This window comes from Schistocerca gregaria, chromosome 1, assembly GCF_023897955.1.
Source record: "Schistocerca gregaria isolate iqSchGreg1 chromosome 1, iqSchGreg1.2, whole genome shotgun sequence".
Lineage (NCBI taxonomy): Eukaryota > Metazoa > Arthropoda > Insecta > Orthoptera > Acrididae > Schistocerca > Schistocerca gregaria.
Window position 1 is genome coordinate 519063648 of NC_064920.1, and position 17244 is coordinate 519080891.

The window sequence follows — 17244 nt, forward strand, 5'->3', positions numbered from 1 at the left end:
ATCTTCGACTACACAGACCTCTAAGTCTCTCGACAATTCATCTGTCATTAATTCGCCTTCATTATATCTCAACAGTGCCATGGAATTAATTTCGTTTAAAACATGTTTGCCCCTTTTGTATTTCCCAGACGACTTTACGGAGCATAAAGCAGCCCTCTTCAGTGTAAATGTCGATTATTATTTTCTTTTGGATCATCTACTACTTCTGTTATGATCGGTTGTTGTTGATGACTGGTTGTGTTATTTGCTTCAAACCGAGGGTCAGGATTTCTTTACGCATTATTATTGTTCGAAAACTGCTGCTTCTGCTAATCTCTTGCATTTCCAAACATTGTGTTGTATCTGCGACCGGTTAGATTGTCCCTGAATCTGCCCCTCGCAATACTGTTACTGAAATTTCCATTTCCGTTGCAATTGTTTCCATTGAATCTCCAAGTATAATAATTATTAAATCCGTTTCCGTTCCGGGTTATGTTTGGCGCCTCAATCGCTCTCCTCTGCATAACCGGTGTCTTGGCCGATGTTCATCTTCCTCCATCATGTCTTTAGTGTCAAGCGTAGTCATGAAAGAGTCAAGGTCATGCTCATTAATATACAGCATTCTGTTTTTGATGCTGGCCGGAAGTCGAGTTTTTAATATGCCAATCACGTCTTGTAGAGGCATAGGCTTATGCCAATACCGCGATTTGTTTATATATGTTTCAAAGTATTTCTTTAAAGACCCACGTGAAAAGGAAAAAGGTTCCGGGTATAATACCTCCTGCCTTAAACGTTCTTGTACTCCTTCGGACCAGTATTTGGATAAAAATGCTCGTTCAAAATCTTCAAGTGTCCCAAGGTGATATCATATCAGATGCCCATATAGCTCCTGACCCCGGTCACGAAACTAACCTTTTGCCACTCACTCCAATTTTTTGGCAATACTGCCCTAAAACTTCTTATAAACACTACGAGATGAACATTTTTCTTGTGTGGGCTGTAGATCTGGAATTGACGTTGTTTCAGCATTTTCTCCTCAGCATTGCTTTTACAATTACAATCATTATGACTACCCTCATAGTGTTGTGATTGATGTTGATTGCAAAAACGATCGTGTGCATTAATGTCTCTTTCTGTGCTTGATCGGTTAAATAATGTATCTTCTTTGATACATTTTGTTGTGGGTTCATTTCCTTGCGTGGAACACAAATCGTCTCGAGATAGATTTAAAGATCTTTCAAATTTTCTTTCCATTAGGTAGATTTTAAGATCTTTTAATGTTTTCTTTCCGTTGTTGTTCTCTGGTTTCCCACAAGCCTTCACTAAATAAATTTTCTTTATAATTCTCAGTTATAGATTGAATGACTGTTTGTTCAATATTGTCTGATGAAATGCTTTGACTTCCCACACTTAACTGCGAGAATTTTGTTGCGAGAATGTTTACCTTATGATCAACTTCGTCTTGTCTCTCCTTTATGTTATTTATGGATCAATCCAAATTTTGGGTGTCCGGAATCTTGTCTTGTGATTGTCTCAAATCTTGCATATCTACTGACATCTCATTTACTTGAGGCTTTAATTCATCTTGAACTTCAACTAATACCGGAAGTACCACCATAGAACATTGTATCTGTTCTAGTGCTTGAACTATCCGTGGGATTGACTCGACCTGCTCTTTAATAGTATCAAGCTCCAAGGAATAATAGGGCTTGAAACTACTTTGCATTGATAATCATCGTATATTACAGTTTGGGAATCGGTAAGATAAGAAGAGATATTTCGATATATGTACTGAGTTATATAATTTATAAAATTTCTTAAAATATCGCCGAGAGACCGTTGCAAGAGACATTACATTGCGAAGAAAGTGTCTGGTCAGCAGCACAAGGTCGACCATCTAAAGTCAGTTGGAAGTAAAAATATTTCCGTTACTGATAAGTCAGATATATGTACAGTATTTAACCATCATTTTCTGAGCATTGCTGAACAGTTAAATAAAAATTTATTTTCTACAAGGAATCATTTAACCTTTTCAGTCTCAAAGAAAACTTTTCTATTTTTTCAAATATCTTATTATAAGAACAATGCATATCAGTATCATGAATGAGCATGTTGTTGTTGTGGTCTTCAGTCCTGAGACTAGTTTGAAGCAGCTCTACATGCTACTCTATCCTGTGCAAGCTTCTTCATCTCCCAGTGCCTACTGCAGCCTACATCCATCTGAATCTGCTTACTGTATTCATCTCTTGGTCTTCCTCTACGATTTTTACCCTCCACGCTGCCCTCTAATACTATTTTGGTGATCCCTTGATGCCTCAGAACATGTCCTACCAACCGATCCCTCCTTCTGGACAAGTTGAGCCACAAAGGTCTTTTCTCTACAATCCTGTTCAATACCTCCTCGTTAGTTATATGATCTATCCATCTAACCTTCAGCATTCTTCTGTAGCACCACATTTCGAAAGCTTCTATTCTCTTCTTGTCCAAACTAGTTATTGTCCATGGCTACACTCTATACAAACACTTTCAGCAACGACTTCCTGACACTTAAATCTATACTCGATGGTAGCAAATTTTTCTTCAGAAACGCTTTCCTTGCCATTGCCAGTCTGCATTTGATATCCTCTCTACTTCGACCATCATCAGTTATTTTGCCCCGTAAATAGCAAAACTCCTTTACTACTTTCAGTGTCTCCTTTCCTAATCTAATTTCCTCAGCATCTCCCGACTTAATTCGACTACATTCCATTATCCTTGTTTTGCTTTTGTTGATGTTCATCTTATACCCTCATTTCATGACACTGTCCATTTCGTTCAACTGATGATCCAAGTCCTTTGCTGTCTCTGACAGAATTACAATGTCATCGGCGAACCTCAAAGTTTTTATTTCTTCTCCATGGATTTTAATACCTACTCCGAATTTTACTTTTGTTTCTTTCACTGCTTGCTCATTATACAGATTGAATAACATCGGGACTAGCTACAACCCTGTCTCACTCCCTTCCCAACCACTGCTTCCCTTTCATGCCCCTAGACTCTTATAACTGCCATCTGGTTTCTGTACAAATTGTAAATAGCCTTTCGCTCCCTGTATTTTACCCCTGCCATCTTCAGAATTTCAAAGAGAGTATTCCAGTCAACATTGTCAAAAGCTTTCTCTAAGTCTACAAATGATAGAAACATAAGTTTGCCTTTCCTTAATCTAGCTTTAAGATAAGTTCTAGGGTCAGTATTGCCTCACGGGTCCAATATTTCTACGAAATCCAAACTGATTTCCTCTGAAGTCAGCTTCTACCAGTTTTTACTTTCCTCTGTAAAGAATTCGCGTCAGTATTTTGCATCTGTGACTTATTAAAATGATTGTTCGGTAATTTTCACATCTGTCATCACCTGCTTTCTTTGGGATTGGAATTATTATATTCTTCTTGAAGTTTGAGGGTATTTCGCCTGTCTCATACCTCTTGCTCAGCAGATGGTAGAGTTTTGTCACGACTATCTCTCCCAAGGCCGTCAGTAGTTCTAATGGAATGTTGCCTACTCCTGGAACCTTGTTCCGACTCAGGTCTTTCAGTGCTCTGTCAAACTCTTCACGCAGTATCGTATCTCCTATTTCATCTTCACCTGCATCCTCTTCCATTTCCATAATATTGTCCTCAATACATTGCCGTTGTATAGACCTTCTATATAGTCCTTCCACCTTTCTGCTTTCCCTTCTTTGCTTAGAACTTGGTTTCCATCTAAGCTCTTGATATTCATACAAGTGGTTCTCTTTACTCCAAAAGTCTTTTTAATTGTCCTGAAGGCAGTATCTATCTCAGCCCTAGTGAGATAAGCCTCTACATCCTTACATTTGTCCTCTAGCCATCCCTGCTTAGCCACTTTGCACTTCCAGTCGATCTCATTTTTGAGACGTTTGTGTTCCTTTTTGCCTGCTTCTCTTACTGCATTCTTATGTTTTCCCCTTTCATCAATTAAATTCAATATTTCTTCTGTTACATTTCTACTATCCCTGATCTTTTTACATACTTGATCCTGTGCTGCCTTCACTATTTCATCCCTCAAAGCTACCCATTCTTCTTCTACTGTATTTATTTCCCCCATTCCTGTCAATTGTTCCCTTATGCTCTCCATGAAACTCTGTACAACCTCTGGTTTAGTCAGTTTATCCAGGTCCCATCTCGTTAAATTCCCACCTTTTTGCAGTTTCTTCAGTTTTAATCTAGAATTCATAACCAATAGATTGTGGTCAGAGCACACATCTACCCTTGGAAATGTCTTACAATTTAATACCTGGTTGCTAATCTCTGTCTTACCATTATATAATGTATCTGAAACCTTCGAGTCTCTCCAGGCCTCTTCCATATATACAACCTTCTTTTATGATTCTTGAACCAAGTGTTAGCTATGATTAAGTTGTGCTCTATGCAAAATTCTATCAGGCGACTTCCTCTTTAATTTCTTAGCCCCAATCCATATACACCTTCTACGTTTCCTTCTCTCCTTTTTCCTACTACCGAATTCCAGTCACCCACGAGTATTAAATTTTCGTCACCCTTCACTATCTGAATAATTTCTTTTATCTCATCATACATTTCTTCAATATCTTTGTCATCTGCAGAGCTAGTTGGCATATAAACTGTGGTAGGCGTAGGCTTCTTGTCTATATTATCCACAATAATGCGTTCACTGTGCTGTTTGAAGTAGCTTACCCGCACTCATATTTTTTTATTAATTATTAAACCGACTCCTGCATTACCCCTATTTGATTTTGTATTTATAACCCTGTATTTGCCTGACTAAAAGTCTTGTTCCTCCTGCCAGCGAACTTCATTAATTTCTACTATACCTAACTTTAACCTATCCATTTCCCTTTTTAAATTTTCTAACCTTTCTGCTCGTTTAAGCTATCTGACATTCCACACTCCCATCCGTAGAACGCCAGTTTTCTTTCTCCTGATAACGGTGTCCTCTTGAGTTGTCCCCGTCCGGAGTTCTGAATGGGGGACTTTTTTACCTCCGGAATATTTTACCCAAGAGGACGCTATCATCATTTAACCATACAGTAAAGCTGCATGCCCTTGTGAAATATTACAGCTGTAGTTTCCTCTAGCTTTCAGCCTTTCGCAGTACCAGTAAGGCAAGGCCGTTTTGGTTATTGTTACAAGAAAAGTATAAGTTTTATATTATTTATTTATCATTAAGAAACATTACTTACAGGTTATTACAAAATTATGACAAGAAAAAGAGTTTTGTCACACATACACTCCTGGAAATGGAAAAAAGAAAACATTGACACTGGTGTGTCAGACCCACCATACTTGCTCCGGACACTGCGAGAGGGCTGTACAAGCAATGATCACACGCACGGCACAGCGGACACACCAAGAACCGCGGTGTTGGCCGTCGAATGGCGCTAGCTGCGCAGCATTTGTGCACCGCCGACGTCAGTGTCAGCCAGTTTGCCGTGGTATACGGAGCTCCATCGCAGTCTTTAACACTGGTAGCATGCCGTGACAGCGTGGACGTGAACCGTATGTGCAGTTGACGGACTTTGAGCGAGGGCGTATAGTGGGCATGCTGGAGGCCGGGTGGATGTACCGCTGAATTGCTCAACACTTGGGGCGTGAGGTCTCCACAGTACATCGATGTTGTCGCCAGTGGTCGGCGGAAGGTGCACGTGCCCGTCGACCTGGGACTGGACCGCAGCGACGCACGGATGCACGCCAAGACCGTAGGATCCTACGCAGTGCCGTAGGGGACCACACCGCTACTTCCCAGCAAATTAGGGACACTGTTGCTCCTGGGATATCGGCGAGGACCATTCGCAACCGTCACCATGAAGCTGGGCTACGGTCCCGCACACCGTTAGGCCGTCCTCCACTCACGCCCCAACATCATGCAGCCCTCCTCCAGTGGTGTCGCGACAGACGTGAATGGAGGGACGAATGGAGACGTGTCGTCTTCTGACTTGGTGCCAATGATGGTCGTATGCGTGTTTGGGGCCGTGCAGTTGAGCGCCACAATCAGGACTGCATACGACCGAGGCACACAGGACCAATACCCGGCATCATGTTGTGGGGAGCGATCTCCTACACTGGCCGTACACCTCTGGTGATCGTCGAGGGGACACTGAATAGTGCACGGTACATCCAAACTGTCATCGAACCCATCGTTCTACCATTCCTAGACCGGCAAGGGAACTTGCTGTTCCAACAGGACAATGCACGTCTGCATGTGTCCCATGCCACCCAACGTGCTCTAGAAGGTGTAAGTCAACTACCATGGCCAGCAAGATCTCCGGATCTGTCCCCCATTGAGCATGTTTGGGACTGGATGAAGCGTCGTCTCACGCGGTCTGCACATCCAGCACAAACGCTGGTCCAACTGAGGCGCCAGGTGGAAATGGCATGGCAAGCCGTTCCACAGGACTACATCCAGCACCTCTACGATCGTCTCCATGGGAGAATAGCAGCCTGCATTGCTTCGAAAGGTGGATATACACTGTACTAGTGCCGACATTGTGCATGCTCTGTTGCCTGTGTCTATGTGCCTGTGGTTCTGTCAGTGTGATCATGTGATGTATCTGACCCCAGGTATGTGTCAATAAAGTTTCCCCTTCCTGGGACATTGAATTCACGGTGTTCTTATTTCAATTTCCAGGAGTGTATTTCTGAAATTTTGGTAGTTGTGAAAGTCAAAGAAACATTTTATGTCATGAGATATACACAAATATAATTCGCATTCTGAGCATATGAACTTGGTTTTAGGTTTGCAGCTCTTGTTTTTGCATTTCATCCATTTATTTTTGTCTGCAATTGGGCAGAGAGGTAAATGTTTCCTCCCACTTTTCATAACGTCTGTGTTTAGAATCTGATCTATATTTGCACATTCTGTAGCAGCCACTTTATGAAATTCAGATTCAGAGTCAGAAGAGAAAATGTCCTTTCTCGCAGCAGTTGCAGCCAAACTCAATCAGTCACCAATGTAAATCTTGAAATCTAGTAAATCCATGATTGATTTTTTTCTAGCACCCAGTGCCTGCTGATCCTTTTTGTACTGAATCCACGAGTTCACAATTGCCATGTCAATGAAATGGAAGAAGACTCTTACAAGCCACTTCTTCGTGCATGTGGAGATTAGATAGTAAGAAATCATTCTGTCACAAAGATCCACACCTCCCATTGATTTGTTGTAGTCAGTGATAAATTTGGGTTGAGGTACTTCAATGAATTATTTTGCTTTTCTGTCCCATCTTGTCATTACATTTGTAGGAGAAGCACCAGAAAATGTAGATGCTATTTTTACTTGACTGTTATCGATCCATTTCAAAACAGAATTTTTTCGATCTTCTCTGACGAACTTGTCGAAGAAACTCTCCCTCTCTTCACCAATTCTTTGTCTGGAGTGAGTTTCTAGTTGAGAGAAGATGGAGTACGGCCGACGAAAATCGTTCCTACTAAACATATTTTTCTTTCTATCAGGTATTATAACAGTTTAATTGATGTGAAATATTGGTCAAAAAACACAACATGCTCGTGGGTACCCTACTCTACACCAGCTTCTTCACCACAGAACCTCTCAAACCGAGATCTGGCTCTGGTTGTCCAGAAGTGAAGTGCTTGCTCCTTGGTAAATGAGAAAGTTAAGTAAAAGGTCATCAGAAGCTATCAGCACAAAATTCTTCACACCGACTGGATTCAGCTTGTTCTTGACATACAGTCTATCGAAACGTGACTAGAAAGTGCCAGTGAGAGGCATTCTCTCCTAATACGGCCAAGGACTGGTTGCACTTTCCATAGTTTGTTATTTCTCTTGAGTTCGTCTGAAACACTCGTTATTTGTAAAGTGTAACTAGTTCCTGAATTTTAACATACGATTCCTTGGAATTGTAGTTACTGCAGGGACCCTCAATCTACTTTGATAACACATTCTAAGTCTTGGTAGTTTCTTACAACCTGTTATTATGTGTGCACCCACGAATTTCTTAATTTCTGTTGCATTTAACGGAACCTGGTTATACTGAAGCTCCTTTATGTTTGTCTGCTCATCAAGGAGACGCCACATGTCATTTCCAAAATACAGCTCAGAACATATTACTGGTGTACATAGTTCCCTGTCATCCACTGACCACTCCTTCTCGCTAATATTGGCTGTGGTCAATAATAGATCTTTTTTCCAAAACAATTGTCTAGGTTCTACTTTTGATTTTCCAGTAGACTCTTTTCTCATAGCTGAAGTGCTTGGGCCTAGATTACCAACTTCTGTTTCATTCTGAAAGAAGAAATTATAAGTAAAAAACGGTTTTGAGGCAAACAATTGAAATGCAGTATGTTTTCCAATCTTCAGTATTTTTTGAGTAGGTATCTCAGAAGGAAACTATTATTGTAAATGAAATTGGTAATGGAAGGTTTAGCATATCTGATGAACTGTCACTTTCAGCTTCAGGAACATACAAATCTGTATTTGTAGCAATATCAAGGTCTTCCTCATTGAGAAGTCCCCTACGTTACTCAAATCACTGTCGTCTCCTATTACTCTTAGCAGTTCTCCTTCGATTTCAGCATCTGTGAGTCGTTAATTCACGCCTGAAATGGTGAGAGGAAAGATAGATGTGGATATTTAAAGTTAATTACAATATAATTACTATGAAAGAATTATGCACAGTTAATTTCATACACCTCACTAGGTAATGACAAGCACAGACACGTGATAGAGTAGATACTGCACTCAGAGATATTAGTCAATGATCAACTACAGTAAGACCAAAATTGCAGCCACCTGTCCAGTCAGCTGGTCTTAATTATTTACTCTTTGAAATTATAAGAACTAATGGTTTTAGGCTACTACACAAATTGTAATATAATTCTATGATCTATATACAACTACAACAATGATAAATAATAATAGAAAACTGAGAATAGCATTCGTACTTACGTTTCTTTCTGGAAGACATCACAGAGATATTGCCAGCAGCGGCGGGCATGACACAATGAGCAGAACCTCTCAGTGTAGCCAACAGCTGAAACTAAATGTCACAACTAAAAAAAAAAAAAAAAAAGAATACCAGACGCAAATAAAATGTCCAGCATACTGCACATATGGATACAGTACATAACAGTCCATAACCTCTCTTAAAGAAAAATAGAGAACTAGCGTCCAGCTCACTGGACATAGGGACCGAAGAGGATAACTCTCTTTGTAATTGCCGTTCCGTGATTGATGTCTGAAATACACCTCTGTGATACATACGAGGGGGAGACTGAGTCGATAATTAAATCACTGAAGACTAACGGCTGTCATAGGTATGATAGAGTGCTTAGCAGAATATTAAAGTACTGTGCTGCACTTGTTAGCCCTGTATTTAACCATATTTGTAATTTTTCCTGAACAATCGAAGTATTCAGTAGTAAAGCCGCTTTATAAAAATGGAGAAAGGGATAATGTAGAGAATATTACACCTATTTCTATGCCATCAGTCTTTGCTAAAGTTATTGAAAAGACTGTGTTTTTAAGGATAATTTATCATTTTATATCACATAATTTGCTATCAAATGTACAGTTCAGCCTTAGAAGTCGTTTAACAACTGAAAATGATATATTCTCTTTGCACTGTATGGTACTGAATCCGTTAAACAAAATGTTTCGAACGCTAGACATATTTTTTTTGATTTAACTAGGGTATTTTATTATGATGATCACAAAATATTGTTCCAGAAGTGGGACTATTATGTAATATGGGGAGTAGCTCCCAACTGATTCGATTCTTACTTTAACAACAGACAGCAAAAGGTCATTATTCACAGTATTGAGAGTGGCTGTGATTTGGGGTCTGAGTGGGGTATCATCAAATTGGGGGGGGGGGGGGGGGGTGCCCCAGGGATCAGTGTTGGGGCCACTCCTGTTCCTTATTTATATAAATTATATGCCCTCTAGTATTACAGGCAACTTTAAAATATTTCTGTTCGCCGATGACATTAGCTTGGTAGTAAAGGATGTTGTGTGCAACACTGGCTCTGCTTTGTGACATAAGTTTACAGTTTTTGGAGAATAAACTAACGATATATCACAGTAAGACTCAGTTTTTATAGTTTCTAACACACAATTCAATAAAACCCGACGTTTTAATTTCACAGAATGGGCATATGATGAGTGACAGCGAACAGTTCAAATCTATAGGTGTTCAGGTAGATAGAAAAATGTCGCGGAAAGGCCACACTCAGGATCTTGTTCAGAGACTTAATGCTGCCATTTTTATTGTTTAAAAGGTATCTGAAGTAAGTGATCGTTCGACACGAAAATTAGTCTACTTTGCTTTATTGTTATTCGCTTATATGTTATGCTATTATATTTTAGGGTATCTCTTCCCATTCTAAAATGATATTTTTGGCTCAGAAACAGGCGATTTGGCCAATAAGTGCCGTAGGCTCACGCACCCTTTTGTTGACCCCTGTTCCATGCCGAAGTCAGTGCTGTTAAACACTTTCAGAGAAAACTGTAGTATGTCGATTTTGTGTGCAAATGAACAAAACTGTGCAAGGGAACTAGTCTGTGAGAACAGTGATATAGTGATCTTGCAAAGTGCATAATAACGTTGACACTTATCTTCAGTGAAGTCTTAATCAAGTATTCAGGTGCAACATCCTGTGTAGAAACTCCTGGGTAAAGCCCAAGCAGACTTTTATGGAACTCTCATTGCAACGTAAACTACACCTCAACAATCTTCAGCACGAAGCTCTGGACTGTCTCGGTGGAATGTTAGCCACGTGATCGTCCAGTGTTCGCAGTATTTCAACAAACAGAGACTTGTCACCGCTGTGCTATGAACGCTCTTTTAGTGTAAATAGTGATAGTGTAATATTCCAATAAAGAGACTGTAATGATCATTGAAAACAAATAACAATCGAGATATAATCAGATTGAAACGTCAACTTGGACAACAGTACAGAAAGCAAAACTTCATTGCGATAAATAAAACTCAAAGAAGAGAAAGAAATGGACAGAGAAAACTGTAAACTATCACCACGAACGGAATATACAATCATGACACGCATCTGTAGGACAATATATGTACTATGACACCCTCTTACAGCTAAAATGCGTAATTGTGTGCTTGTATATTAATGCTCAGTCGATTGTATTCCATCTACCCCATACCCAAAATTGTGCAAGGGAACAAGTCTGTGAGAACAGTGAACATATTAGCGTTGTAAAGTGCATAATAAAGTTGTACTGCGGAAGAGCAAGACCCACCCACCTGTATCCAGTATCCAGCTGCAAATCCTGGCATGTCTTCCCATATTCCTGTCCGCATTTGAGGGTAGTGGCATCGACTGTCATCTACCAGCAAGAAACGTCGTTCCTGCAGTCCATCGCAAGATCTGTCATTGCATCTACAAACCATTGTATTCGGCGTTGTAAAACTGTGAAAAATTCTTGATCGAACTCAATTTTGTGAACAATTACGGTTTTGATTTTTGAGAAAGAATATTTATCACAAACTCATATAATGAAATTCATTTAAATTTAAAAAAAAAAAAACTTTCCGATAAAGGACTCTTAAACGAAAGAATCGTTAAATACTGAACGTTTTGTGTAACAATCCTTTTTGACTTGTGCTATCATGAACTTTTTATGGACTTCAGAATTTGATGTGTTTTCAAAATGACATGAGAAAATGCCTACAAAATTCTGCAATTTTGTACTTTCTTGTAACATGAAAAATACTTGTACTTTGCTATCCAAATATTCAAATACTTTTCACTGAAGAAATCAACTGAAGTCAGTTGATTTTTTACCCTGTTTTCCTTGGGACCGTGCCTAAACAGATGGACAAGTAATTACACTCCAGGTACAAGTCAGAATACAAGCCTCAGTCAAATAACAAGGGCAACAGTAAAGTATTAATGTAAATGTGTTCAAATCATCACCCTCTTTCTGAAATGACAGAAAACGTATTCATGTAACATGTAAAACCATGAACTTATGCCAATGAACTATGTAAACAACAAATGATGTAACTATAGTTTGATGTTGATCTCTATCAAAACAGTGTGATCTAAACATTTAGGGGCATTTTACAAAGTCAAAACCTTTAAAATGAAATTTACTCAAAGTAATGTAACTATGCCAGACATCTCTGGATAATATGTCAATTATCATACAAAGATATGTGATTAGTATAAATAGCAGTGAAACAAGGGAAATGCTCTCTTTTGCTTTGCTCTTTTGCTTTTTTGTTTCTGATCTTTACTCTACTGCAGTTGTGTTCATCTCTCATCATTAGCTTGATTCATGTTAAGCAGTTATTTCTGTGGATTTGATTAAATGATCATAGGAGATCTTTCTTAGACTGTTACTTAATTATTGTACATCTACATCTACATGGTTACTCTACAATTCACACTTAAGTGCCTATCAGAATGTTCATTGAAGCATTTTCATACTACTTCTCTGCAATTACACTCTTGAGTGGTGCATTTGAAAAAGGAACACCTAAATCTTCCCTTTCAAACTCTTATTTCTCTTATTTTGTTATGATGATCATTTCTCCCTAGGTAGGTGGATGTCAACAAAATATTTTAGCATTCGGAAGAGAAAGTTGGTGATTAAAATTTTCCAAATAGATTTAGCCACAAAGAAAACCACTTTTGCTTCAGTGACTGCCATTCTCACTTGCGTTTCATATCCGTAACACTCTCACCCTTATTGCGCGATAGCACGAAACAATCTGCCGTTCTTTGCACTTTTTCGATGTCCTCCGTCAATCCTACCTGGTAAGGATCCCACACAGCTCAAAAATATTCCATTAGAGGACGGACAAGTATAATGTAGGCTGTCTCTTTAGTGGGTTTGTCGCATCTTCTAAGTGTTCTGCCAAAAAAACGCAGTCTTTGTTTCGCCTTCCCCACAATATTATCTACTTGGCCTTTCCAATTTAAGTTACTCGTAATCGTAATTCCTAGGTATTTAGTCGAACTGCCAGCCCTTAGATTAGTGCGATTTACCATATACCCAAAATTTATCGGATTTCTTTTAGTACTCATGCGGATGATCCCGCACTTTTCTTTGTTTGGTGCCAATTGCCACTTTTCATACCATTCAGAAACTCTCTAGATTGGAATTAATCATCTGATGATTTTACTAGACGGTAAATGACAGCATCATCTGCAAACAATCTAAGGTGACTGCTCAGATTATCACCTAGATACTTTATATACACTCCCGGAAATGGAAAAAAGAAAACATTGACACCTGTGTGTCAGACCCACCATACTTGCTCCAGACACTGCGAGAGGGCTGTACAAGCAATGATCACACGCACGGCACAGCGGACACACCAGGAACCGCGGTGTTGGCCGTCGAATGGCGCTAGCTGCGCAGCATTTGTGCACCGCCGCCGTCAGTGTCAGTCAGTTTGCCGTGGCATACGGAGCTCCATCGCAGTCTTTAACACTGGTAGCATGCCGCGACAGCGTGGACGTGAACCGTATGTGCAGTTGACGGACTTTGAGCGAGGGCATATAGTGAGCATGCTGGAGGCCGGGTGGACGTACCGCCGAACTGCTCAACACTTGGGGCGTGAGGTCTTCACAGTACATCGATGTTGTCGCCAGTGGTCGGCGGAAGGTGCACGTGCCCGTCGACCTGGGACCGGACCGCGGCGACGCACAGATGCACGCCAAGACCGCAGGATCCTACACAGTGCCGTAGGGGACCGCACCGCCACTTCCCAGCAAATTAGGGACACTGTTGCTCCTGGGGTATCGGCGAGGACCATTCGCAACCGTCTCCATGAAGCTGGGCTACGGTCCCGCACACCGTTAGGCCGTCTTCCGCTCACGCCCCAACATCATGCAGCCCGCCTCCAGTGGTGTCGCGACAGGCGTGAATGGAGGGACGAATGGAGACGTGTCGTCTTCAGCGATGAGAGTCGCTTCTGCCTTGGTGCCAATGATGGTCGTATGCGTGTTTGGCGCCGTGCAGGTGAGTGCCACAATCAGGACTGCATACGACTGAGGCACAAAGGGCCAACACCCGGCATCATGGTGTGGGGAGCGATCTCCTACACTGGCCGTACACCTCTGGTGATCGTCGAGGGGACACTGAATAGTGCACGGTACATCCAAACCGTCATCGAACCCATCGTTCTACCATTCCTAGACCGGCAAGGGAACTTGCTGTTCCAACAGGACAATGCACGTCCGCATGTATCCCATGCCACCCAACGTGCTCTAGAAGGTGTAAGTCAACTACCCTGGCCAGCAAGATCTCCGGGTCTGTCCCCCATTGAGCATGTTTGGGACTGGATGAAGCGTTGTCTCACGCTGTCTGCACGTCCAGCACGAACGCTGCTCCAACTGAGGCGCCAGGTGGAAATGGCATGGCAAGCTGTTCCACAGGACTACATCCAGCATCTCTACGATCGTCTCCATGGGAGAATAGCAGCCTGCATTGCTGCGAAAGGTGGATATACACTGTACTAGTGCCGACATTGTGCATGCTCTGTTGCCTGTGTCTATGTGCCTGTGGTTCTGTCAGTGTGATCATGTGATGTATCTGACCCCAGGTATGTGTCAATAAAGTTTCCCCTTCCTGGGACAATGAATTCAGGGTGTTCTTATTTCAATTTCCAGGAGTGTAGATCAGGAACAGCAGAGGGCCAGATATCACTTCTGTTCTACTCGATGCTCGGTGATTTACCGTCGACGTTTACGGACTGTGACCTCTCTGACAGGAAATCACGAATCCAGTCACACAACTGAGACGATACTCCATATGCACACAATTTGATTAACAGTAGCTTGTGAAGAACGGTATCAAAAGCCTTCTCGAAATCTAGGAATAGGGAAGCGATCTGAGATCCCTTGTCGACAGCACTTATTACTTCATGGGAATAAAGAGCTAGGTGTGGTGCACAAGACGATATTTTCTGAATCCGTATTAGTACATATCAATTAGTCATTTTCTTCAAAGTGATTAACAGTGTTCTAGTACAGTATATGCTCCAAAATTCTACTGCAAATCGGGGTCAGTGATATGGCTCTGCAATTCAGTGGGTTACTCCTATTTCCTTTCTTGAATATTGGTGTGACCTGTGCTACTTTCCAGTCTTTATGAACAGACGTTTCGTCAAGTGAGCGGAGGTACATGATTGCTACGAAAGGCGCTATTGTGTCTGCATACTATGAAAGAAACCTGACTGGTATACCATCTGGACCGGAAGACTTATATTTCTTAAGTGATATGAGTTGTTTCGCAACACGTAAGATATCTACTCTGTACAACCTCTGGTTTAGTCAGTCCCATCTCCTTAAATTCCCACCTTTTTGCAGTTTCTTCAGTTTTAATCTACAGTTCATAACCAATAGATTGTGGTCAGAGTACACATCTGCCCTGGAAATGTCTTAGAATTTAAAACCTGGTTCCTAAATCTCTGTCTTACCATTATAAAATCTATCTGAAACCTGTCAGTATCTCCAAGCTTCTTCCATGTATACAACCTTCTTTTATGATTCTTGAACCAAGTCTTAGCTATGATTAAGTTGTGCTCTGTGCAAAATTCTACCAGGTGGCTTCCTCTTTCATTTCTTAGTCCCAATCCATATTCACCTACTACGTTTCCTTCTCTCCCATTTCCTACTACCGAATTCCAGTCACCCATGACTATGAAATTTTCGTCTCCCTTCACTATCTGAATAATTTCTTTCATTTCATCATACATTTCTTCAATTTCTTCGTCATCTGCAGAGCTAGTTGGCATATACCCTTGTACTACTGTAGTAGGCGTGGGCTTCGTCTCTGTCTTGGCCACGATAATGCATTCACTATGCTGTTTGTAGTAGCTCACCCGCATTCCTATTTATTTTGTTCATTATTAAACATACTCCTACATTACCCCTATTTGATTTTGTATTTATAACCCTGTATTTGCCTGACCAAAAGGCTTGTTCCGCCAGCCACTGAACTTCACTAAATCCCACTATATCTAACTTTAACCTATCCATTTCCTTTTTTAAATTTTCTAACCTACCTGCCTGATTAAGGGATCTGACATTCCACGCTCCAGTCCTATCAATGCGTTTTCTTTCTCCTGATAACAACATCCTCTTGTGTAGTCCCCACCCGGAGATCCGAATGGGGGACTATTTTACCTCCGGAGTATTTTCCCAAGAGAATGCCTTCATCATTTAACCATACATTAAAGCTACATACCCTCGGGAAAAATACGGCTGTAGTTTCCCCTTGCTTACAACCGTTCACTGTACCAGTAAGGCAAGGCCGTTTTGGTTAGTGTTACAAGGCCAGATCAGTCAATCATCCAGACTGTTGCCCCTGCAACTACTGAAAAGGCTGCTGCCCCTCTTCAGGAAACACACGTTTGTCGTGCCTCTCAACAGATACCTCTCTGTTGTGGTTGTACCTATGGTACGGCTGTCTGTATCGCTGAGGGACGCAAGCCTCCCCACCAACGGCAAGGTCAGTGGTTCATGGGGGGGGGGGGGGGGAGGGAATGTCTCCTTATCTCTGCGTTTTTTGTGCATCAGTTAAAAAAAAGTTAATACTGTTTAAATGTTCTTTATTCAGTTTGGTTTAGTTTTGCCAGTAGGTAGATAAAAATTTTGTGGGAATTAATATTTTTACAACTGCCAAACATTTTCATCAGGGCCCATGCCCATTTTTCTGCTTCCACACATTAGTCCTCTAACAGAAGTTGCAGCTAATTTTTTAACAAGTAGTGCATCTTCAGCATACACTTTATCCATTTCTGCTACCTGAAGTTCTATATTGGGTTGATGTCTAGATCACAAAACTTTATTATCTCTATGTGCAATATCATGATTCTAACAAGCTTCAGCTGATGGACTTATTCCTTGATCTCCTCTGGCTAATCTTTCATCTAGTTTGGATCTAGTTTGGTAAAAGGTCTGCGTTCTAGATACATATCTGGAATTGGTAACTACTTAAACCCAGTTTCCTAATCCTTTCCCATGCTTTTCACTTTTCCAAAATGTATGTGGTTAATTATTCAAAATTCTGATCAAATTTGGAATTCGTTTTGATTACTGATAATGAAATAGTTAAATTTCTTTGTTAACATTTCTTTTATTCCAACTTTTTTGTTATTATAGTTTTTATTTCCAATTAATTTTTCACCTTGAATTATAGCTTGTCTATCTATTAATTCTCACACCTCATTCATCCAGATACATTCAACTGTTTTCTCTGTAGATTTTTTTATTAGGCTTTCACTTGCTTTCTTCTCGA